General features: G+C 42.0%; 18 non-coding genes across 18 annotated transcripts; 9 read left to right on the top strand and 9 right to left on the bottom strand.

Moving 5' to 3' along the window:
* Positions 1 to 677: 677 nt before the first annotated feature.
* Positions 678 to 749, top strand: trnap-agg (transfer RNA proline (anticodon AGG)). The gene has a single exon. It is a non-coding gene; the product is annotated as a tRNA-Pro (tRNA).
* A 286-nt stretch (positions 750 to 1,035) lies between these two features.
* Positions 1,036 to 1,107, bottom strand: trnag-ucc (transfer RNA glycine (anticodon UCC)). Its single transcript has one exon. It is a non-coding gene; the product is annotated as a tRNA-Gly (tRNA).
* A 991-nt stretch (positions 1,108 to 2,098) lies between these two features.
* Positions 2,099 to 2,170, top strand: trnap-agg (transfer RNA proline (anticodon AGG)). Its single transcript has one exon. It is a non-coding gene; the product is annotated as a tRNA-Pro (tRNA).
* Positions 2,171 to 2,456: 286 nt separating this feature from the next.
* trnag-ucc (transfer RNA glycine (anticodon UCC)) lies at positions 2,457 to 2,528 on the bottom strand. The gene has a single exon. It is a non-coding gene; the product is annotated as a tRNA-Gly (tRNA).
* A 991-nt stretch (positions 2,529 to 3,519) lies between these two features.
* trnap-agg (transfer RNA proline (anticodon AGG)) lies at positions 3,520 to 3,591 on the top strand. Its single transcript has one exon. It is a non-coding gene; the product is annotated as a tRNA-Pro (tRNA).
* Positions 3,592 to 3,877: 286 nt separating this feature from the next.
* trnag-ucc (transfer RNA glycine (anticodon UCC)) lies at positions 3,878 to 3,949 on the bottom strand. The gene has a single exon. It is a non-coding gene; the product is annotated as a tRNA-Gly (tRNA).
* Positions 3,950 to 16,943: 12,994 nt separating this feature from the next.
* trnap-agg (transfer RNA proline (anticodon AGG)) lies at positions 16,944 to 17,015 on the top strand. The gene has a single exon. It is a non-coding gene; the product is annotated as a tRNA-Pro (tRNA).
* Positions 17,016 to 17,301: 286 nt separating this feature from the next.
* Positions 17,302 to 17,373, bottom strand: trnag-ucc (transfer RNA glycine (anticodon UCC)). Its single transcript has one exon. It is a non-coding gene; the product is annotated as a tRNA-Gly (tRNA).
* A 992-nt stretch (positions 17,374 to 18,365) lies between these two features.
* On the top strand, positions 18,366 to 18,437 carry trnap-agg (transfer RNA proline (anticodon AGG)). The gene has a single exon. It is a non-coding gene; the product is annotated as a tRNA-Pro (tRNA).
* A 286-nt stretch (positions 18,438 to 18,723) lies between these two features.
* trnag-ucc (transfer RNA glycine (anticodon UCC)) lies at positions 18,724 to 18,795 on the bottom strand. Its single transcript has one exon. It is a non-coding gene; the product is annotated as a tRNA-Gly (tRNA).
* Positions 18,796 to 19,787: 992 nt separating this feature from the next.
* Positions 19,788 to 19,859, top strand: trnap-agg (transfer RNA proline (anticodon AGG)). Its single transcript has one exon. It is a non-coding gene; the product is annotated as a tRNA-Pro (tRNA).
* Positions 19,860 to 20,145: 286 nt separating this feature from the next.
* Positions 20,146 to 20,217, bottom strand: trnag-ucc (transfer RNA glycine (anticodon UCC)). The gene has a single exon. It is a non-coding gene; the product is annotated as a tRNA-Gly (tRNA).
* A 992-nt stretch (positions 20,218 to 21,209) lies between these two features.
* trnap-agg (transfer RNA proline (anticodon AGG)) lies at positions 21,210 to 21,281 on the top strand. Its single transcript has one exon. It is a non-coding gene; the product is annotated as a tRNA-Pro (tRNA).
* Positions 21,282 to 21,567: 286 nt separating this feature from the next.
* trnag-ucc (transfer RNA glycine (anticodon UCC)) lies at positions 21,568 to 21,639 on the bottom strand. The gene has a single exon. It is a non-coding gene; the product is annotated as a tRNA-Gly (tRNA).
* Positions 21,640 to 22,631: 992 nt separating this feature from the next.
* On the top strand, positions 22,632 to 22,703 carry trnap-agg (transfer RNA proline (anticodon AGG)). Its single transcript has one exon. It is a non-coding gene; the product is annotated as a tRNA-Pro (tRNA).
* Positions 22,704 to 22,989: 286 nt separating this feature from the next.
* trnag-ucc (transfer RNA glycine (anticodon UCC)) lies at positions 22,990 to 23,061 on the bottom strand. Its single transcript has one exon. It is a non-coding gene; the product is annotated as a tRNA-Gly (tRNA).
* A 989-nt stretch (positions 23,062 to 24,050) lies between these two features.
* On the top strand, positions 24,051 to 24,122 carry trnap-agg (transfer RNA proline (anticodon AGG)). The gene has a single exon. It is a non-coding gene; the product is annotated as a tRNA-Pro (tRNA).
* Positions 24,123 to 24,408: 286 nt separating this feature from the next.
* Positions 24,409 to 24,480, bottom strand: trnag-ucc (transfer RNA glycine (anticodon UCC)). Its single transcript has one exon. It is a non-coding gene; the product is annotated as a tRNA-Gly (tRNA).
* Positions 24,481 to 25,066: the final 586 nt, after the last annotated feature.

Genomic DNA, 25,066 nt, shown 5'->3' with positions numbered 1-25,066 from the left:
CGAGTCTCCTGACACTTGTGGGGGATGTAGAGAAAAATTGAGAACACCACCGTGTTCGTGAGGGTCTCCCCTTTCCAGAGAGTGGTCATATGAATTTGTAGGTCAAACGGTTCGGAAGCTAGAGATGTTTTTGTGAGAAGACCGATTACAGGTATGTCTTATGGTTTGACAAAGACCGATCTAGGTCCACCATCTTTCACTGCAGATATGGAGGGGTAACATAAGCAGTTGTGGAGGATCGAGACGGATACGCTGAGTCTCAATCTCTCTAGTTGAAAACGGATCTATTTGAATGGGTATTTTCAACATTAATTTACTTTGATTCACGTACCTTTACGTCATTTGACTCAAAATAAATGAGTTCCATTCTTTTTGAAGTCAAATATTTTCATTTTCTCTTTAAAAAAATGAATTGATCTCATTTTGCACTTCATTCATTTGTAAAAACTCGTCATCAGTTTGCTGTCGCGACTGAAGAAGACAGAATGTGAAAGACACATGAGATGAACTACAGAAGATTTGAACTGAAGCATGGTCAAGAGTTTGGAAGACTGTTATGCTCACAAGTAAAGCACAAAACACTCACATGATGTTCAATCGTTCCAAGCATCGTGGACACGTCAATCGATATCTTCACTGTCATTGCTGCAGAAAGCAAAAAATAACTTTTGGCATAAGGCTCGTTGGTCTAGGGGTATGATTCTCGCTTAGGGTGCGAGAGGTCCCGGGTTCAAATCCCGGATGAGCCCTTTTGCAGATCCTTGAAGAAGCTCAGACAGGCAGATCTTGGGCCACTGGTCGGAACACCAACTATCACCTCTTGGGCACAGGACAAGGGGGCTGAATGGATTTGACGATGGACTGCAAATCTATTTTGATATGCACTTGTTGGTTCAAAGTAGCACAACATTTATTATTTTAGATAACCTGCAGAATGTAGGAGCATTTCTGACTTCCACGAACAACGATAATGATTCAAATGTAATACACTTGAAATGACATCCAGCCCCTAAAACAAATGAAGTCCTCATGATCTGCATTGGCCGGGAATCGAACCCGGGTCAACTGCTTGGAAGGCAGCTATGCTCACCACTATACCACCAATGCTATGTGCAGCTCATTAGCCACATGGAGACATCGACTCATATCTTGACCGTCATTTTTGTGGAAAGTGATAATTCTTTCACCAAACAGATCGTTGGTTTGAGTGTATGATTATGGCTTAGGTTGCGAGAGGTCCCTGGTTAAAAAATCTATAATTTGAATCACTACAGGTTACCTTCAGATTAGTCCCGTGACACTTGTGGGGAACGTAGGGCAAAACAGAGAACATTGCGACAAGTGGGGTCACATTAGTTTGTAGCCCAAAGATTTTGGATTCTACAAACAGAAGTTGGCACATAGACGGTTCTGACTTCAGACGAGTCTCCTGACACTTGTGGGGGATGTAGAGAAAAATTGAGAACACCACCGTGTTCGTGAGGGTCTCCCCTTTCCAGAGAGTGGTCATATGAATTTGTAGGTCAAACGGTTCGGAAGCTAGAGATGTTTTTGTGAGAAGACCGATTACAGGTATGTCTTATGGTTTGACAAAGACCGATCTAGGTCCACCATCTTTCACTGCAGATATGGAGGGGTAACATAAGCAGTTGTGGAGGATCGAGACGGATACGCTGAGTCTCAATCTCTCTAGTTGAAAACGGATCTATTTGAATGGGTATTTTCAACATTAATTTACTTTGATTCACGTACCTTTACGTCATTTGACTCAAAATAAATGAGTTCCATTCTTTTTGAAGTCAAATATTTTCATTTTCTCTTTAAAAAAATGAATTGATCTCATTTTGCACTTCATTCATTTGTAAAAACTCGTCATCAGTTTGCTGTCGCGACTGAAGAAGACAGAATGTGAAAGACACATGAGATGAACTACAGAAGATTTGAACTGAAGCATGGTCAAGAGTTTGGAAGACTGTTATGCTCACAAGTAAAGCACAAAACACTCACATGATGTTCAATCGTTCCAAGCATCGTGGACACGTCAATCGATATCTTCACTGTCATTGCTGCAGAAAGCAAAAAATAACTTTTGGCATAAGGCTCGTTGGTCTAGGGGTATGATTCTCGCTTAGGGTGCGAGAGGTCCCGGGTTCAAATCCCGGATGAGCCCTTTTGCAGATCCTTGAAGAAGCTCAGACAGGCAGATCTTGGGCCACTGGTCGGAACACCAACTATCACCTCTTGGGCACAGGACAAGGGGGCTGAATGGATTTGACGATGGACTGCAAATCTATTTTGATATGCACTTGTTGGTTCAAAGTAGCACAACATTTATTATTTTAGATAACCTGCAGAATGTAGGAGCATTTCTGACTTCCACGAACAACGATAATGATTCAAATGTAATACACTTGAAATGACATCCAGCCCCTAAAACAAATGAAGTCCTCATGATCTGCATTGGCCGGGAATCGAACCCGGGTCAACTGCTTGGAAGGCAGCTATGCTCACCACTATACCACCAATGCTATGTGCAGCTCATTAGCCACATGGAGACATCGACTCATATCTTGACCGTCATTTTTGTGGAAAGTGATAATTCTTTCACCAAACAGATCGTTGGTTTGAGTGTATGATTATGGCTTAGGTTGCGAGAGGTCCCTGGTTAAAAAATCTATAATTTGAATCACTACAGGTTACCTTCAGATTAGTCCCGTGACACTTGTGGGGAACGTAGGGCAAAACAGAGAACATTGCGACAAGTGGGGTCACATTAGTTTGTAGCCCAAAGATTTTGGATTCTACAAACAGAAGTTGGCACATAGACGGTTCTGACTTCAGACGAGTCTCCTGACACTTGTGGGGGATGTAGAGAAAAATTGAGAACACCACCGTGTTCGTGAGGGTCTCCCCTTTCCAGAGAGTGGTCATATGAATTTGTAGGTCAAACGGTTCGGAAGCTAGAGATGTTTTTGTGAGAAGACCGATTACAGGTATGTCTTATGGTTTGACAAAGACCGATCTAGGTCCACCATCTTTCACTGCAGATATGGAGGGGTAACATAAGCAGTTGTGGAGGATCGAGACGGATACGCTGAGTCTCAATCTCTCTAGTTGAAAACGGATCTATTTGAATGGGTATTTTCAACATTAATTTACTTTGATTCACGTACCTTTACGTCATTTGACTCAAAATAAATGAGTTCCATTCTTTTTGAAGTCAAATATTTTCATTTTCTCTTTAAAAAAATGAATTGATCTCATTTTGCACTTCATTCATTTGTAAAAACTCGTCATCAGTTTGCTGTCGCGACTGAAGAAGACAGAATGTGAAAGACACATGAGATGAACTACAGAAGATTTGAACTGAAGCATGGTCAAGAGTTTGGAAGACTGTTATGCTCACAAGTAAAGCACAAAACACTCACATGATGTTCAATCGTTCCAAGCATCGTGGACACGTCAATCGATATCTTCACTGTCATTGCTGCAGAAAGCAAAAAATAACTTTTGGCATAAGGCTCGTTGGTCTAGGGGTATGATTCTCGCTTAGGGTGCGAGAGGTCCCGGGTTCAAATCCCGGATGAGCCCTTTTGCAGATCCTTGAACAAGCTCAGACAGGCAGATCTTGGGCCACTGGTCGGAACACCAACTATCACCTCTTGGGCACAGGACAAGGGGGCTGAATGGATTTGACGATGGACTGCAAATCTATTTTGATATGCACTTGTTGGTTCAAAGTAGCACAACATTTATTATTTTAGATAACCTGCAGAATGTAGGAGCATTTCTGACTTCCACGAACAACGATAATGATTCAAATGTAATACACTTGAAATGACATCCAGCCCCTAAAACAAATGAAGTCCTCATGATCTGCATTGGCCGGGAATCGAACCCGGGTCAACTGCTTGGAAGGCAGCTATGCTCACCACTATACCACCAATGCTATGTGCAGCTCATTAGCCACATGGAGACATCGTCTGCTTATTCCTTTTAAGAGTTGGGATGTACTGGAATTGAAAATGTTGCAACCGTTGGATGCTCTCTTTGTACAGAGCCAACAGCGTCAGAGCCTTGTTCATTTAAAGAAGTGCATAATATATACGAATCGTAAAGATTACGATGCAAAAGAGCCTCAAGAAGATACAGCGTCAGAAGAAAACTAAGTAAGCGGATGCTTTAACCCCGCCCCCCCAGATACCCAAGGGCCTTGTTCTACAATAAAAGAAAAAAGCAGCCAGTTCTTCATTTCAGCATACACCATGGATCTCCAGACCATCTACGAGGAAGCCACTACGTCATGGGGGCCCGACACTAAAGACTCTATGCCTCGAAGCCCTACACTCTACGCACCCCTGGCAAGACCCGTGACACCCCCGACATTTACCCAGCCTGAGGATGTGTTTGATGGGGTGGCCAGTACTATTTTTGTGGATACAATCAAGGCCTCTGTAGCTACACTTTTAAACGTGGTGATTGGCGAATATATACGAGAAAAATGCATCGGCTGTGAGATCAATCATCCCAGCCAGCGTCGTCATCCTTGCCTCTACGACCCTCCTAGATACTACTTTTTCAATCATTTTGAGGAGCTGGTGAAAAGACTGTGGTCCTGCCGTTTTATACCAGCGCTGGTCATCGCCCTGGAGTCTATGGGTATTGCGCCGTCTATCCCTAGAGTTTACGGGGTAACCGAAGCCTTCCTACATGAACTGAAGGAGGCCATCTTCATCCATGAGAAACTCAAAGAAATCCGACACACCCTGGTGGACGACAACAAATACAGGGAAGCTGTGGTGGCTGATGTGATGCTTTTCTGGCTCAATAAATCCCAAGAGACCGAGTGACATTTTGTTTATTTAGAGCTATGGGTAACTATGTGTCTACGATGTTTGAGCGAATAAATACATTTTTTCTTTTGAGAGACCTTACAAATGTTATGCATCAGATTATTGAAAATAAAGTGAACAATGTAAAGTTCTACACAACCCACAATACAGGGGTTATTGTAGAGCGTGTGTTAAAAATGGAGCAAATCATGAAACATGTCCGACATACGGGCGAGAGTTTACAATGGTCACATATGGTATCAAGGCTTGTTGAGGATTCTGAAGAACTAGAAATAACTTTGGCTAAGATTTTACATTATTTGTTTGAACCACCCTTTAATGTGAATGTGTATCATATTTGTTGTTTATATACTTATATATCAGACGTGTGTGTTTTAAAAATTCAGCGAAACAAACCTGTAAATCTAAACAATATATACAGGGTGTTGCATGCTGTGATTGTTGAGAAAACGGGGACTTGTATCTTGCAACAAATCCTGAATTGTCTGTATACGTAATAATTGTTGCATTCTTAAAATAAAAATTCACAAACTGAAATGTTGTCGTTATATGAAAGTGGCTCATTACAGTTATTGTACCTCAGAGAGGCAAGAAGGATGGCTGAGCAGCTGTTGAAAAACATATATTATAATCCCTCTAACCCCGGGTCTTATGGGGGTAAAGAGCGTTTACAGAGAGCTATAGTCGAAGAAACAGGTAGTCTGTTAAGCGATGCTAAAGTGAATGAATGGTTATCAAAGCAAGATGCCTACACTCTACATAAACCTGTAAGAAAACATTTTCCAAGAAATAGAGTTTTTTCTACGCATCCATTATCCCAATTTCAGGCGGATCTATGTGACATGCAGTCCCTTGCCGATAAAAATGATGGAAATCGCTACATGCTAACGGTTATAGATATTTTCTCTAAATTAGCCTATGTAAGGGTGTTAAAAAATAAGAGCGGGGCAGAGGTGACCAGGGCCTTTGAATCGATCTTGAAGGCAGGAGGCGCCCCCAAGAAAGTGCAGACGGATGGCGGAAAATAATTTTTTAATAAAACATTTCAGAAGCTAATGAATAAGTATAATATAGTACATTTTGCTACAGGCTCTGATTTGAAAGCTTCGGTTGTGGAACGCTTTAATAGGACTTTGAAAGAGCGGATGTGGCGCTATTTTACAGCTCACAACACCAACCGATATACAGACATAGTTCAGGATTTAGTAAACGGGTACAACCACAGCTACCATAAGACTATACGTATGAAGCCCTCGGAGGTCTCTTCGGAAAACTCTTTTCAAGTCTTTAAAAATATGTATGGTTTGTTCCCACTTCGCCGTAAGAAAAAAATGACTTTTAAATTCCTAGTGGGTGACTTGGTGCGTATATCAAAGTTGAGGGGTGTTTTCGACAAAAAATACGAACAAGGCTTTAGCTCGGAGTTGTTTACCGTTACCGAATGTCTGCCACGCATTCCGCCGGTCTACAAATTAAAAGATTATGACGGGGATCTTATAGAGGGATCTTTTTATGAGAAGGAATTACAGAAGGTCCAGTTGGGTAAAGACAAAGTCTTTCACGTGGAGGAGATTCTAGATCAGAAGAGAGAAAAGGGTAAAAAATGGTTGCTGGTCCGCTGGAAAAACTGGCCTCAAAAGTTCAACAGTTGGGTATTGGAGCAGGATGTGGTGGAGGCAACGGGGCTTAATTTAAACCCCTAGTCATGATAACTAGCGCATCATTCGCGTGTACACAGTTGGGCATCATGGAACACAGCGGCTTCTACCTGACTCTCCCCAGTAATGCGTCGGCACAGATATATCGTAATAATCAGAGTTCGAAGTATACAACCAATTTTCCAAAGCCTATAGAGTTATCAGAGGCTTGGGAAGTAGGTCTCAGCGAGATTACATACCCCCATAGTTGGTATAATATCAAAGCTAAGGACCGTGATTTTTATTGCAAAAGGTTCTCGGAACCTGCGAAACTTATTAAGCTTAAAAAAGGTTTCTATAGAACCGTCGACAGGATCGTCTCAGAGTTGAATGAACACCTAACCCTGAACAAGATGGAAATATTCCTATTCTACAATCCAATCCATAAAAGGATACAAATCTCAGGGCCTGCTAACGGAGGTATAAAGACCAGCGGTAATTTATCCTACATGTTGGGGATGGGTCCCAATAAATGGACGTATGTGAACGATAAATTATTCCCATTCCCTGCGGATATACATGCAGGCTTTTACAACATATTTGTCTATACCGACATCATAACCTATCAAAGGGTCGGAGACAGCTGTGTGCCCCTCCTGCGAACAGTTCATATAGACGGCAAGGATGGGGACATCGTCACTGTCAATTATGACAAGCCGCACTACGTACATGTCAGCAAGAACTATATTGAAAACATTCTGGTTGAGCTTAAAACGGATCAGAACGAAAACATTGAATTTACTTATGGTAAAACGATTGTAAAACTCCACTTTAGACCCACCAAAACCTCTCTACATATATAATAGCTGTATTATATTTATAAACATAATACAAATAAAAGTGTTATGGAGCACCATCAGCTCGACCCTAACCGTTATGTTTCATACTATGTGGATCAAGTGGGTAATGGACTACCAGGATATCATGGAGCGCCGACAATGTATGGTTCGGGGATAGGAGGTATATTCCGTAACCTCTTCAGGATGGTTTTACCGTTTATGAAGAGAGGCTTCAGCATAGCCAAACCACATTTAAAATCAGCGGCTAAAAATATAGTAAGTGAGGTTGTAGCCAATGCTATGACCCGAAGGGCGTCACCAGAGGTGGAGCATCAAGAAGGCTCGGGGCTTATGATATTGTCTCGAAGGCCAAAAAAGAGACCCCCTGGTTTAAGGCGTTGGCCGGCACCTAAAAAGCGGCGGTTAACTGTTAAAAGAACCTCAGTAAGTCAAAGACGGGGTAAAGTGAGGAGGTCTGTACCAAAACAGGCTAAAAGAATACTAGGAAGTATTTTCTAAAAGAATAAGTGACATGGCTCTTTTACATCGAATGTCCTCTGAAGCTATAAAGACAGAACTTGATCTTTTCACGGCACCGTTAACGCAGCATTCAATAGATAGATCCAGTTATGTGGAGATAGCCCCTCTCTCTGCTATTACCGATAACGGGCCTATCGAATTTTTCATACCAGGCCATGGTGACAACTATCTGGACCTCAACAACACCTTGGTGCATTTACGTCTAAAAGTGACCAAAAGAGATGGGTCTAATATTGCAGACGATGCCAAAGTGAGTCTCATTAATTACCCCTTGGCCACCATTTTCTCCCAAGTTGATGTGACTTTGGGTGAACGCCTAATCAGTCAAAGCAGCGCTACATACCCTTATAGAGCCATCATGGAGTGTTTACTAAACTACTCCGAAGACACTCTCAAAACCCAATTTAGCGCCGGGCTGTTTAGCAAGGATACTGCAGGAGCCTCTATGGAATCGACAGACCCTTCCACCGGTGCAAACAAAGGACTAGCGGCACGAGCTCGCTACTGCGCCGAATCTCGAGAGTTTCATTTGCTAGGCCCTATACACTCTGACATTTTCTTTCAAGAACGGTTACTCTTAAATTCGGTTGATTTAAGATTAAAATTAACCAGGGCCAAGGATGATTTTTGCCTGATGTCTCCCCAAGACGGGGATTTTAGTTTGAAAGTGTTGGGGGCAACCCTTTTTATTAAAAAAGTATCTGTATCTCCGGCCGTGCGCCTGGGTCACTCACATGCTTTGATGAAAGGAAATGCCCTTTACCCTCTCCAAAGAATTACCATGAAAACCTTTAGCATACCTGTGGGCAGTAGAATCTGCAGTCAAGAAAACCTATTTCTAGGCCCTTTACCTAGATATGTGGTTATAGGTCTGGTTGATCACGCCTCTAATACGGGCAGTTTAGATAAAAAACCCTTTAATTTTCAGCACTTCAATGCAGAGTATGTAGCGCTCTGTCAGGACGGACGTCAGGTTCCGGCGAAGGCTTTCCAACCACAATTTAATAACAACATATCTGTGCGAGAATTTTACAATCTATTCCTGGCTACAGGGCGACATCTAAAAGATCTCTCTTTACCTATTGACAGAAATGATTTTGCAGAGGGTTACACATTGTATGCTTTCAATTTATCACCTGATGATGACACCTCAGGAAATCTGTCTGTGGTGTCCCAAGGTAACCTCAGGCTGGAAATGCGTTTCCGTACACCTTTAGCCTGTACAGTTAGCCTGATTGTTTACGCATGCTCTGATTCAATCTTGGAAGTGAATGCCCGAAGACAGGTCTTAGTGGATTATTATTAAGGACCTTTGAACAAAGACATGAATACCCAAGAGTTGGACGGTCTCATGAGCCGCTTGATTGGAAAACAATTTTGTGGAGTGTTGGCTTGTGATGAATTACCTATTGAGATATGGTCTGAGAGGCCTGCAATGTTTATTGTCAATACCCATCCTAAACACATGCCTGGTGAACATTGGCTAGCTATGACATTAGAACAGGAAGGTGGACGAAAAATCTCAACTTTTTTTGATTCCTATGGCTTTCCCCCCGGTTTTTCACATTTCCCTAAATCTATTAAAGATTTTTTGACCCTAAACGGTACAAAGATCTACTACAACATCAAACAAGTGCAAGATAACCTTTCCACTACATGCGGTCACCACTGTGTATTTTACCTGTGCCAAAGAGCCCGGGGAGTTTCTTTTGAAGATGTTATGTCTCTTTATAAGGATGATTTAAGAAGTAATGATAACCTTGTATCTTGTTTTGTTAGAAAATATCAAAAGTGTTCAAATGTGTGTCCTTTAAGAACGCGTAATCAAGGCGTATGCTCACGTCATATGTTTCAAGAATGCCACAAATGTTAACTTGCTTATTTTTCAAATAAAAAATTTATTGAATTTAATCATAGCCATTCAAAAGTCATTTTCAAAAGTCTAACCACGCCGAGAGATCGGGTTTAGGAAAAGGTCCTGAGACGTTCATGGGAGTAAATGAGTTAGCATCATCGCTTTCATATGGGGCCGGTGTCGTTGGGGCATCTTTAGGGGTGCTGTATCTCGTTGAAGGCTTTTGTTTTAAAGCTTGAATCTGTTGACGAAGCTTATGGTTGGGTACACCGGAGAGGGGGATGTTGAGGATTGCCAGGGCCTTAAGAAACTGACGCCAGCCGGGAGGCCTTCGGTCATCAGCAACCTTGTGGGCAGCCGTGGTACTTTTAAGCAAGTCCTGCATATGGGACCCCCTAACCACAGAGCCCTGAAGGATAAACTCTCCAGAGTCGTTCCAAGCAGCTATCCCCTTTGAGTCTTTTATCTTGTTACTAATGTATTTAACATTCTTCCTGTTACGTAAAGGCACATGTGTCAGTAGGTCATGCATAACTTTATCTTCAAATGGCATTTGAGCTTCACCCGACATATTATCTCCACTAGGTAAGATCGACGGTACAGGCCTTACAGGGGCATGGCTATCGTTAGGTTCGACATCTGTTAAAGGGTCCGGTAGGGAAAGGGTTAAATGGTTAGTCTCTCTCTCCCCTTGCTTTACCCGAGTCAAATACCTTTGCATTAGGTTTGTGTATTTTTGAATCTTATCATAGGGGTTCAATCCTTTTCGGTTCAAAACATCCTTCATGGCCGTATCCAAATCATTTTCCGCTGTTTGTCTGATATCTTCAGGACCCTGCATTTGTTTTTTAAGTCTATCCAACTCTTGTTGAGGCACCAAGTACATTTTAGTGGCCATCACACCAAGTGTTCAACCCCCACGTCTGGCCGCAATAAGGCTGGTGATGAAGGGCACGGCTATACTGAGTAAAGGTAGAAGAAAACCCCCAGACTGTTGTATACTATGTCTTTTCTTTTGAAGACTGGCCCTTTTATTGGCAAAGAGTTTGATCGCTGTCTTTTGTCTCCTTAATTTTTTCAATTGGTTCAGGGTGAGTGGAATGCGTCCTTTGAGAAGATTCAAAGCAATCTCACATAGGGCTAATATGAGATCTGAAGAACAGCGACCCAAGATGGCCTTCCGTTCTTTAGCTGTAGAACCCACTAGCCTTCTCAAGAGGGGGAGGTTTCTTTTTAAACGCAGAGACATAGCGTTTACTTTTTAGGAAGGTATGCAGCAGGCCTCTCCCCCGGAAACAGCCCTGTACGTAGCCTAAGGTGTTCTGGAGTATTTGCTTTTAAATCCACGATTAAATAAGAAAATGGCTCTTTGGTAGCGTCCTCATAGCTCTCCATAAAGTATGATTTCCGTCCAGGGTACATCTGCTGAGCTAGAGTGCTAATTTGCAGTTTGTCTCTAGGATTTTTAAACAATACCATGTAGTTGGCATTCAAGCTAATGGTCCGACTATTTTTACCTTGGTGAAACACATTCTGGACCAAGTAAAGCACGGACAGGTTTCTATGATGAGTATATTGGGTAAAAGCTCGTGCAATTTCAGGGTGTTCGCTACCAGCAAATAGCATATCGTCCAAAACCAGCAGATTATTTACATGTGGGGGGAGAAGTTCATCATCAGACAGAGAATCGGGTATTCCTTCAACAAACTTGATTTTTATTGTCTTCAATAATTCATCATACAGAGGTTGGTAACATGAATAACACCATACAATATTGTCAGGCTTTTGAGATAACACATGTTCAGAATTCTCTAAAATACTTTTTACAAAAAAAGTTTTACCACTGTTTGAAGGGCCTGCAATTAATGCTGAAAAAGGCAATTGTAGACGGGGGTCAAAACCCTCGACAGCAGTCATAATATCTTAAGCTTTAAGACACACTGGGGCTTGTAGCATAAGTCAGTAGCCAAAGGGCAATGTGGTACCGTCAGGCAATAGCTGTCTCTTGTCATAGACTACCCTGAATCTTTTAGTGAGTGGTGCGTTTCTTAGATGGAACCCCTTTTTATCCCTCACTATTTTGTTGTAGGAGCTCAAAATCTCCAAGTCACTATTCTTGTCCTTTACGAACCCCTCGACCAAGCGCGTGATTGATTCCAAGTTTACACGCGGTGCATTTTCATAGTTTTGAGTCACGCCTTTGGCTTTCAACACCACGTGATTGGCTTTAGTCCTAAAAGCATAGCTTTTTGGACCACATGAGGACCATTCTGTAATATGGTCACCCTCTTCGAGTTCACTCGTTAAACCCCCAAGATAGTTGCTAAGTGGGGGGGGTCCAATCCCCCGGTTTGCTTACATAGACCACAGAGTCTGTGTCGTGGTAAAGAACCCGCCTCTGAAGCTGTTCCATGAGGGTGTACAGTTCAAGGCGGCCATAGGCTGTGGTAAATGCTGCAAGAAACACATTTACATTACCCGGGGGTAGAACCCACTTTTGGTGGCGCCTCCATTGCACCAAGGCAATGTCTTGACTCAAGAAAGAAAAATGTGAAATTTCGTATTGGTCCGAAAAAACAAATTCCAAAAATTCTTCGGGGTCTTTAATGATCGAAGTTGTTAGCATATTGCATCTCTGCGCTAATTTCCCCCAAAGGGAGTTCAAGTACAATTTCGACACATTTCTTTTGGTTTTGTTGACCTCTATTCTGTCAGGGTCAAGAAGTATGCCTTCTCTGTCATGGTAGTCTTGAATGTACTGGTCTTTACTTTCTTGATCTGTGACCGATGCAGGATAGCCTGAAGCCATCTGCTTGCATCTCAAGAAGGTTTTGATGTACTCTTTAAAAAGTGTGTCTGATTTCCTGGAAAAGTTCCACACTTCAAAGATTTTGGCCACACGATACCCCTTCTCTAAAGCCTTAGAGAATTCTACAGTGACCCATACACCAGTCAGGGCTCTTTCTTGATCTGTGTGATCACAGGGGTTTTCCTGGTTGTGGTTTTCACAGCATGTGCGACAAAGGGGAAAGAAAAGTTTTCCTTTAGGACCCTTGTAAGGCAACACAGGTATAAACAGCCCCCTAGGAGGGTAGACAGTCGCTTTGATTAAACCAAAATAATTTTGGGGTTCGTCAAAGTCGCTGTGAATAATTTCAGGATGCCCTATAGGATAGAATGAGGAACTCATTACATGAGGATATAGGGATGTAAAATCTACATAGCCTATTGTCTCGTCGGGTTGAGCTACATAACGCAATGTCAAAGCATTGGTCCGGCCTCCAAACAAGGCCTGTCGCGGTTCCAGGGGCTCTGGAGGGTCATAATGGGTAAGGAAGGCCTTAAGGATGTGTGTGTGTGTGTGTGTTTACATGTGTGTTTTTTAACGGCGGTATTTGCTTGTTTTAGCCCTAATGTTTTTTAACATACGGGGTAGCTCGCTACGCCAGAATGACACATCCTGATTGTATTGATGCTCGAGTAGAATACACATGCGCCTCTGGAGTAGAGCCTTTCGTGATTTTAAACCCAGGGTAAACGCTTTGAAAAAAACGTTCTTGGTCTATTTCAGAATCTGCTGTTTCCCCCACAGAATTGGCCGATTCAAGAAGGTTGGCAGCTTCACAGAACATCAAATCGTCTACCTCAGAAATGTCATTTAAATCTTTGACATCATCAGGTTTCGCTGTTTTCTTGACTGGTGTCTTTGGAGCCTCCTCGGGGATGCTTGTCTGGGCATCCTCCGATGTTTGTGCGTTATCTTTATAAGCCGGTGAGGAGTCTGAAATAAAAATAATACATACAAAAATAGGTTATTAACCCTAAAATATGTTAAAAGTGCCAAATACATTTCAGATATAAGCCTATATATTAACAATACATTAATTAAATACCTCGGCTTTTTTGACGAGGGCTGTTCTGAAGAAGCTCTGAAACCAGGGGCTGATGTCTTTGTTCAACCTGTATTACAGCATCTGCAGGTTCGGTAGATGGTGAGCCTGAAAAAAAAAAGAAAAAAAAAGAAAAAAAAAAAAATAACAGCATTAGGCCTTGTTTTAACATATTCCGGCATAAAAAAATATATAAATATTAAAATAATAATATATATAAATAATAATATATAATTGATTCATACCTAGTCCTTGGAACGACGTCTCGTGAATATCGGCCAAGTAGAATTGTTCGGGTGAAGCGGAACTGTGGATCTGAGCACTAATTATCCTTTGGTGTTTAGAAATATGGGGGACAACGTTGTCCTGGCCAAGGGGAGTTGACCTGCCGTTTAAAGTCTCTGTTCGCTGCTTTTGTGTAAATACATCCTGGGAGTAGGGCAGAATTGTCTCGTAGTCATATGCTTCGCAGAAACCGTTCAGGCTCCATAGGGCCTCGTTTAACCTTCTAGGCTTTAGGTCCTCTGTAAACATATAAAATAACTTTTAATATAAGATGCCCACACTTTTTGTTTTTAAGGTATAAATATTTTTATGTATGGAATTCTTGGAGCTTACTTACGTTTACAATTCAGGGCAGGCGTTTGTTTGTCTGCACTTTGTTCCGGAGCCCCATTGGATGGTTCGAGCTCAGTTATACCTCGGAGTATCTGCGTGAATGCTTCAGAATCTATAAAACATTCGACAATATTAAAGCTATAATCACTTTAGCTAATATTGCCTTGTTATACGGTAAGCATACTGATCCTAATGATTGTTTAATATTTCTATAACATCCCACGCTTTTCAAACAATTCCCCACAACAACCAAATCTAATAAAGATTTATTTCAAGAACTCACCTTGCGATAGATCCATTAGACTGTTTTCCCCGATTATCTTTTTTAACGCTTCAGTCCGATAACGATTCTTGGAGTTTCTGGAGGTGCTGTTTGCATCGGAACTAAAACGCTGCTAACATTGCCCATGGTTTCTAGCGCTTTTGTACCCTACGACCTAGAGAAAAACCCCTGAATGATTTTTTACATAGCATTTGGGGTTTGTCGTTTTTTTCGGGCTATACCCCCGCCCATGGTATATTTGACACATTTCAAACACATGGTATTGGGTGTGTCTAAACATTAGGATCCTTTTGGATCTTCTAAAATCTCCGGGGTGCTAGCACCTAGATGCATGGGGGGTGGGTTGGTCTCGACATCGCTGGGATGAATGACTTTTTAGCCCACCTAAAAAAATAGTTTTATGAAAGGCCTTTAAGATTAGGAGTCGTAAGACACAATATTATTGTTGGGGGGTAGGCATCTGTTTTGCAGGCTAGTGTAAACCTTGGTTTCAAACGACCCACCAGGCATGCAAGGGTATTTTTTTAACAAACAACCCGCCCCCCCCTTTTTCTGTTTTTGAAACACACACACACACACACACACACACACACAGCCACTACAGAAAACTCCCTCACGCACATACGCGCGCACATGGCTTTTTCCGCAAGTTTTTTCTCAGGGACAGACGGCGCTAAGAGTGAACAAACGCGAGAGTTCATAACGTGGTGAGATTCTGATTTTAAAACCATTTATTTCATTCAAAATATTTAGTACATACATTTTATATCCTTACATTCTTAAGGTATTTTACGATGCCTTTCTTACAGATCCTGGGAGCTTATGCAACCAACCGCCATTGTCCGTGTCGAGTTCGCCCTCAAAAGGCAAGGCTCTCTTGCTAGGTCCATCAACACTTGGTAAGTTTTCACTCCAGGGGTAGATCCTCCGTCGGGCCTTTTGGTCTTGACTCTGTCTCAAGGAAAGCCTCGCCCAGCGCTTTAACTGTTCCCCATTTTGGAAGAGAATGTCCAGCTTATTCATAAGTGTTATGAAAATTGGATAATCCACCCATTTAAAACTAAACACAGGAATAAAAAAGTTTACATGTTTGCGTGCTCTGGAAGCTACAGGAGAATTGACAGACTTTGTAGCATTAGCCTTATCATAAAGGTCACAGGCTAAAATTGTCACTTTGTTGTCAGGGCTATAGTCCATTGAAGCAATTCTTAGAGCCTTGAGATCACTGCGGCCGCAGACCTGTTCTTCCAACGCATATCCTGGCACATTTGTAACACTCAGGACCTGTTCAATTTTACAAAGAGCCAGCCTGATGTTTAGCCATTCTCTCATCCCCAGAGCCGGGGGAAAACTCCCAGGTTTTGCAGGATAAAGGGGTTTGGGTCCACGGTCTGTGAATATCTTTACCGTAGAATCCTCCGGGTGGAATATGTAAGACATGTGGCCCTCACTCGTACCCAAAAATCCTTTAAAACATTCTGGAGCTTCACACAGAACTTCTTCAAGGCTTTGGTCACTGGGTTCATGACAAGCCGAGCATAACATCCCTAAAATTGGCATAGGTGTCATTTTTGTTTAATATTCAGGGGGGTTATCATGTGCACTCTTAAACAGGAATTGTTCAGGCGCTTTATAAGGGGCATTAACCAACCCAAACCGTGAGAAACAGTAACAGGTTGACCTGACACATGGTCACTTACTCAACCCTGGGCATGCACCCTTCTACATGACATAGGGTCATAAATCATTACATAGGGTCATAAATCAGGCTTGGGTCATCAATCATTAACGGCCTGTCAAATGGACCCTTACTCACCCCATAGCCCCCACCTAACCAGGCTTGCCTATCAGGATTGGGTCATCAATCATTAACGGCCTGTCAAATGGACCCTTACTCACCCCATAGCCCCCACCTAACCAGGCTTGCCTGACCAGAAGACATGCACACGTCATCACTACATAGGGTTCACATAGCGTTCACATAGGTTCACATAGGGTCATCAATCAAAATTTTGACACGTGACATCTACTTTAATCTCTCTAATGGGTATTTTCAACATTAATTTACTTTGATTCACGTACCTTTACGTCATTTGACTCAAAATAAATGAGTTCCATTCTTTTTGAAGTCAAATTTTTTCATTTTCTCTTTAAAAAAATGAATTGATCTCATTTTGCACTTCATTCATTTGTAAAAACTCGTCATAAGTTTGCTGTCGCGACTGAAGAAGACAGAATGTGAAAGACACATGAGATGAACTACAGAAGATTTGAACTGAAGCATGGTCAAGAGTTTGGAAGACTGTTATGCTCACAAGTAAAGCACAAAACACTCACATGATGTTCAATCGTTCCAAGCATCGTGGACACGTCAATCGATATCTTCACTGTCATTGCTGCAGAAAGCAAAAAATAACTTTTGGCACAAGGCTCGTTGGTCTAGGGGTATGATTCTCGCTTAGGGTGCGAGAGGTCCCGGGTTCAAATCCCGGATGAGCCCTTTTGCAGATCCTTGAACAAGCTCAGACAGGCAGATCTTGGGCCACTGGTCGGAACACCAACTATCACCTCTTGGGCACAGGACAAGGGGGCTGAATGGATTTGACGATGGACTGCAAATCTATTTTGATATGCACTTGTTGGTTCAAAGTAGCACAACATTTATTATTTTAGATAACCTGCAGAATGTAGGAGCATTTCTGACTTCCACGAACAACGATAATGATTCAAATGTAATACACTTGAAATGACATCCAGCCCCTAAAACAAATGAAGTCCTCATGATCTGCATTGGCCGGGAATCGAACCCGGGTCAACTGCTTGGAAGGCAGCTATGCTCACCACTATACCACCAATGCTATGTGCAGCTCATTAGCCACATGGAGACATCGACTCATATCTTGACCGTCATTTTTGTGGAAAGTGATAATTCTTTCACCAAACAGATCGTTGGTTTGAGTGTATGATTATGGCTTAGGTTGCGAGAGGTCCCTGGTTAAAAAATCTATAATTTGAATCACTACAGGTTACCTTCAGATTAGTCCCGTGACACTTGTGGGGAACGTAGGGCAAAACAGAGAACATTGCGACAAGTGGGGTCACATTAGTTTGTAGCCCAAAGATTTTGGATTCTACAAACAGAAGTTGGCACATAGACGGTTCTGACTTCAGACGAGTCTCCTGACACTTGTGGGGGATGTAGAGAAAAATTGAGAATACCACCGTGTTCGTGAGGGTCTCCCCTTTCCAGAGAGTGGTCATATGAATTTTGTACGTCAAACGGTTCGGAAGCTAGAGATGTTTTTGTGAGAAGACCGATTATAGGTATGTCTTATGTTTTGACAAAAACCGATCTAGGTCCACCATCTTTCACTGCAGATATGGAGGGGTAACATAAGCAGTTGTGGAGGATCGAGACGGATACGCTGAGTCTCAATCTCTCTAGTTGAAAACGGATCTATTTGAATGGGTATTTTCAACATTAATTTACTTTGATTCACGTACCTTTACGTCATTTGACTCAAAATAAATGAGTTCCATTCTTTTTGAAGTCAAATATTTTCATTTTCTCTTTAAAAAAATGAATTGATCTCATTTTGCACTTCATTCATTTGTAAAAACTCGTCATAAGTTTGCTGTCGCGACTGAAGAAGACAGAATGTGAAAGACACATGAGATGAACTACAGAAGATTTGAACTGAAGCATGGTCAAGAGTTTGGAAGACTGTTATGCTCACAAGTAAAGCACAAAACACTCACATGATGTTCAATCGTTCCAAGCATCGTGGACACGTCAATCGATATCTTCACTGTCATTGCTGCAGAAAGCAAAAAATAACTTTTGGCATAAGGCTCGTTGGTCTAGGGGTATGATTCTCGCTTAGGGTGCGAGAGGTCCCGGGTTCAAATCCCGGATGAGCCCTTTTGCAGATCCTTGAACAAGCTCAGACAGGTAGATCTTGGGCCACTGGTCGGAACACCAACTATCACCTCTTGGGCACAGGACAAGGGGGCTGAATGGATTTGACGATGGACTGCAAATCTATTTTGATATGCACTTGTTGGTTCAAATTAGCACAACATTTATTATTTTAGATAACCTGCAGAATGTAGGAGCATTTCTGACTTCCACGAACAACGATAATGATTCAAATGTAATACACTTGAAATGACATCCAGCCCCTAAAACAAATGAAGTCCTCATGATCTGCATTGGCCGGGAATCGAACCCGGGTCAACTGCTTGGAAGGCAGCTATGCTCACCACTATACCACCAATGCTATGTGCAGCTCATTAGCCACATGGAGACATCGACTCATATCTTGACCGTCATTTTTGTGGAAAGTGATAATTCTTTCACCAAACAGATCGTTGGTTTGAGTGTATGATTATGGCTTAGGTTGCGAGAGGTCCCTGGTTAAAAAATCTATAATTTGAATCACTACAGGTTACCTTCAGATTAGTCCCGTGACACTTGTGGGGAACGTAGGGCAAAACAGAGAACATTGCGACAAGTGGGGTCACATTAGTTTGTAGCCCAAAGATTTTGGATTCTACAAACAGAAGTTGGCACATAGACGGTTCTGACTTCAGACGAGTCTCCTGACACTTGTGGGGGATGTAGAGAAAAATTGAGAATACCACCGTGTTCGTGAGGGTCTCCCCTTTCCAGAGAGTGGTCATATGAATTTTGTACGTCAAACGGTTCGGAAGCTAGAGATGTTTTTGTGAGAAGACCGATTATAGGTATGTCTTATGTTTTGACAAAAACCGATCTAGGTCCACCATCTTTCACTGCAGATATGGAGGGGTAACATAAGCAGTTGTGGAGGATCGAGACGGATACGCTGAGTCTCAATCTCTCTAGTTGAAAACGGATCTATTTGAATGGGTATTTTCAACATTAATTTACTTTGATTCACGTACCTTTACGTCATTTGACTCAAAATAAATGAGTTCCATTCTTTTTGAAGTCAAATTTTTTCATTTTCTCTTTAAAAAAATGAATTGATCTCATTTTGCACTTCATTCATTTGTAAAAACTCGTCATAAGTTTGCTGTCGCGACTGAAGAAGACAGAATGTGAAAGACACATGAGATGAACTACAGAAGATTTGAACTGAAGCATGGTCAAGAGTTTGGAAGACTGTTATGCTCACAAGTAAAGCACAAAACACTCACATGATGTTCAATCGTTCCAAGCATCGTGGACACGTCAATCGATATCTTCACTGTCATTGCTGCAGAAAGCAAAAAATAACTTTTGGCATAAGGCTCGTTGGTCTAGGGGTATGATTCTCGCTTAGGGTGCGAGAGGTCCCGGGTTCAAATCCCGGATGAGCCCTTTTGCAGATCCTTGAACAAGCTCAGACAGGTAGATCTTGGGCCACTGGTCGGAACACCAACTATCACCTCTTGGGCACAGGACAAGGGGGCTGAATGGATTTGACGATGGACTGCAAATCTATTTTGATATGCACTTGTTGGTTCAAATTAGCACAACATTTATTATTTTAGATAACCTGCAGAATGTAGGAGCATTTCTGACTTCCACGAACAACGATAATGATTCAAATGTAATACACTTGAAATGACATCCAGCCCCTAAAACAAATGAAGTCCTCATGATCTGCATTGGCCGGGAATCGAACCCGGGTCAACTGCTTGGAAGGCAGCTATGCTCACCACTATACCACCAATGCTATGTGCAGCTCATTAGCCACATGGAGACATCGACTCATATCTTGACCGTCATTTTTGTGGAAAGTGATAATTCTTTCACCAAACAGATCGTTGGTTTGAGTGTATGATTATGGCTTAGGTTGCGAGAGGTCCCTGGTTAAAAAATCTATAATTTGAATCACTACAGGTTACCTTCAGATTAGTCCCGTGACACTTGTGGGGAACGTAGGGCAAAACAGAGAACATTGCGACAAGTGGGGTCACATTAGTTTGTAGCCCAAAGATTTTGGATTCTACAAACAGAAGTTGGCACATAGACGGTTCTGACTTCAGACGAGTCTCCTGACACTTGTGGGGGATGTAGAGAAAAATTGAGAATACCACCGTGTTCGTGAGGGTCTCCCCTTTCCAGAGAGTGGTCATATGAATTTTGTAGGTCAAACGGTTCGGAAGCTAGAGATGTTTTTGTGAGAAGACCGATTATAGGTATGTCTTATGTTTTGACAAAAACCGATCTAGGTCCACCATCTTTCACTGCAGATATGGAGGGGTAACATAAGCAGTTGTGGAGGATCGAGACGGATACGCTGAGTCTCAATCTCTCTAGTTGAAAACGGATCTATTTGAATGGGTATTTTCAACATTAATTTACTTTGATTCACGTACCTTTACGTCATTTGACTCAAAATAAATGAGTTCCATTCTTTTTGAAGTCAAATTTTTTCATTTTCTCTTTAAAAAAATGAATTGATCTCATTTTGCACTTCATTCATTTGTAAAAACTCGTCATAAGTTTGCTGTCGCGACTGAAGAAGACAGAATGTGAAAGACACATGAGATGAACTACAGAAGATTTGAACTGAAGCATGGTCAAGAGTTTGGAAGACTGTTATGCTCACAAGTAAAGCACAAAACACTCACATGATGTTCAATCGTTCCAAGCATCGTGGACACGTCAATCGATATCTTCACTGTCATTGCTGCAGAAAGCAAAAAATAACTTTTGGCATAAGGCTCGTTGGTCTAGGGGTATGATTCTCGCTTAGGGTGCGAGAGGTCCCGGGTTCAAATCCCGGATGAGCCCTTTTGCAGATCCTTGAACAAGCTCAGACAGGCAGATCTTGGGCCACTGGTCGGAACACCAACTATCACCTCTTGGGCACAGGACAAGGGGGCTGAATGGATTTGACGATGGACTGCAAATCTATTTTGATATGCACTTGTTGGTTCAAAGTAGCACAACATTTATTATTTTAGATAACCTGCAGAATGTAGGAGCATTTCTGACTTCCACGAACAACGATAATGATTCAAATGTAATACACTTGAAATGACATCCAGCCCCTAAAACAAATGAAGTCCTCATGATCTGCATTGGCCGGGAATCGAACCCGGGTCAACTGCTTGGAAGGCAGCTATGCTCACCACTATACCACCAATGCTATGTGCAGCTCATTAGCCACATGGAGACATCGACTCATATCTTGACCGTCATTTTTGTGGAAAGTGATAATTCTTTCACCAAACAGATCGTTGGTTTGAGTGTATGATTATGGCTTAGGTTGCGAGAGGTCCCTGGTTAAAAAATCTATAATTTGAATCACTACAGGTTACCTTCAGATTAGTCCCGTGACACTTGTGGGGAACGTAGGGCAAAACAGAGAACATTGCGACAAGTGGGGTCACATTAGTTTGTAGCCCAAAGATTTTGGATTCTACAAACAGAAGTTGGCACATAGACGGTTCTGACTTCAGACGAGTCTCCTGACACTTGTGGGGGATGTAGAGAAAAATTGAGAATACCACCGTGTTCGTGAGGGTCTCCCCTTTCCAGAGAGTGGTCATATGAATTTTGTAGGTCAAACGGTTCGGAAGCTAGAGATGTTTTTGTGAGAAGACCGATTATAGGTATGTCTTATGTTTTGACAAAAACCGATCTAGGTCCACCATCTTTCACTGCAGATATGGAGGGGTAACATAAGCAGTTGTGGAGGATCGAGACGGATACGCTGAGTCTCAATCTCTCTAGTTGAAAACGGATCTATTTGAATGGGTATTTTCAACATTAATTTACTTTGATTCACGTACCTTTACGTCATTTGACTCAAAATAAATGAGTTCCATTCTTTTTGAAGTCAAATTTTTTCATTTTCTCTTTAAAAAAATGAATTGATCTCATTTTGCACTTCATTCATTTGTAAAAACTCGTCATAAGTTTGCTGTCGCGACTGAAGAAGACAGAATGTGAAAGACACATGAGATGAACTACAGAAGATTTGAACTGAAGCATGGTCAAGAGTTTGGAAGACTGTTATGCTCACAAGTAAAGCACAAAACACTCACATGATGTTCAATCGTTCCAAGCATCGTGGACACGTCAATCGATATCTTCACTGTCATTGCTGCAGAAAGCAAAAAATAACTTTTGGCATAAGGCTCGTTGGTCTAGGGGTATGATTCTCGCTTAGGGTGCGAGAGGTCCCGGGTTCAAATCCCGGATGAGCCCTTTTGCAGATCCTTGAACAAGCTCAGACAGGCAGATCTTGGGCCACTGGTCGGAACACCAACTATCACCTCTTGGGCACAGGACAAGGGGGCTGAATGGATTTGACGATGGACTGCAAATCTATTTTGATATGCACTTGTTGGTTCAAAGTAGCACAACATTTATTATTTTAGATAACCTGCAGAATGTAGGAGCATTTCTGACTTCCACGAACAACGATAATGATTCAAATGTAATACACTTGAAATGACATCCAGCCCCTAAAACAAATGAAGTCCTCATGATCTGCATTGGCCGGGAATCGAACCCGGGTCAACTGCTTGGAAGGCAGCTATGCTCACCACTATACCACCAATGCTATGTGCAGCTCATTAGCCACATGGAGACATCGACTCATATCTTGACCGTCATTTTTGTGGAAAGTGATAATTCTTTCACCAAACAGATCGTTGGTTTGAGTGTATGATTATGGCTTAGGTTGCGAGAGGTCCCTGGTTAAAAAATCTATAATTTGAATCACTACAGGTTACCTTCAGATTAGTCCCGTGACACTTGTGGGGAACGTAGGGCAAAACAGAGAACATTGCGACAAGTGGGGTCACATTAGTTTGTAGCCCAAAGATTTTGGATTCTACAAACAGAAGTTGGCACATAGACGGTTCTGACTTCAGACGAGTCTCCTGACACTTGTGGGGGATGTAGAGAAAAATTGAGAATACCACCGTGTTCGTGAGGGTCTCCCCTTTCCAGAGAGTGGTCATATGAATTTTGTAGGTCAAACGGTTCGGAAGCTAGAGATGTTTTTGTGAGAAGACCGATTATAGGTATGTCTTATGTTTTGACAAAACCGATCTAGGTCCACCATCTTTCACTGCAGATATGGAGGGGTAACATAAGCAGTTGTGGAGGATCGAGACGGATACGCTGAGTCTCAATCTCTCTAGTTGAAAACGGATCTATTTGAATGGGTATTTTCAACATTAATTTACTTTGATTCACGTACCTTTACGTCATTTGACTCAAAATAAATGAGTTCCATTCTTTTTGAAGTCAAATTTTTTCATTTTCTCTTAAAAAATGAATTGATCTCATTTTGCACTTCATTCATTTGTAAAAACTCGTCATAAGTTTGCTGTCGCGACTGAAGAAGACAGAATGTGAAAGACACATGAGATGAACTACAGAAGATTTGAACTGAAGCATGGTCAAGAGTTTGGAAGACTGTTATGCTCACAAGTAAAGCACAAAACACTCACATGATGTTCAATCGTTCCAAGCATCGTGGACACGTCAATCGATATCTTCACTGTCATTGCTGCAGAAAGCAAAAAATAACTTTTGGCATAAGGCTCGTTGGTCTAGGGGTATGATTCTCGCTTAGGGTGCGAGAGGTCCCGGGTTCAAATCCCGGATGAGCCCTTTTGCAGATCCTTGAACAAGCTCAGACAGGCAGATCTTGGGCCACTGGTCGGAACACCAACTATCACCTCTTGGGCACAGGACAAGGGGGCTGAATGGATTTGACGATGGACTGCAAATCTATTTTGATATGCACTTGTTGGTTCAAAGTAGCACAACATTTATTATTTTAGATAACCTGCAGAATGTAGGAGCATTTCTGACTTCCACGAACAACGATAATGATTCAAATGTAATACACTTGAAATGACATCCAGCCCCTAAAACAAATGAAGTCCTCATGATCTGCATTGGCCGGGAATCGAACCCGGGTCAACTGCTTGGAAGGCAGCTATGCTCACCACTATACCACCAATGCTATGTGCAGCTCATTAGCCACATGGAGACATCGACTCATATCTTGACCGTCATTTTTGTGGAAAGTGATAATTCTTTCACCAAACAGATCGTTGGTTTGAGTGTATGATTATGGCTTAGGTTGCGAGAGGTCCCTGGTTAAAAAATCTATAATTTGAATCACTACAGGTTACCTTCAGATTAGTCCCGTGACACTTGTGGGGAACGTAGGGCAAAACAGAGAACATTGCGACAAGTGGGGTCACATTAGTTTGTAGCCCAAAGATTTTGGATTCTACAAACAGAAGTTGGCACATAGACGGTTCTGACTTCAGACGAGTCTCCTGACACTTGTGGGGGGATGTAGAGAAAAATTGAGAACAACCACCGTGTTCGTGAGGGTCTCCCCTTTCAGAGAGTGGTCATATGAATTTTGTAGGTCAAACGGTTCGGAAGCTAGAGATGTTTTGTTGAGAAGACCGATTATAGGTATGTCTTATGTTTTGGACAAAAACCGATCTAGGTCCACCATCTTTCACTGCAGATAGGAGGGGTAACATAAGCAGTTGTGGAGGATCGAGACGGATACGCTGAGTCTCAATCTCCTA

This window comes from Oncorhynchus kisutch, linkage group LG17, assembly GCF_002021735.2.
Source record: "Oncorhynchus kisutch isolate 150728-3 linkage group LG17, Okis_V2, whole genome shotgun sequence".
Lineage (NCBI taxonomy): Eukaryota > Metazoa > Chordata > Actinopteri > Salmoniformes > Salmonidae > Oncorhynchus > Oncorhynchus kisutch.
Note: the sequence above shows the minus strand (reverse complement) of the source record. Positions and strands in the feature narration are given on the sequence as shown.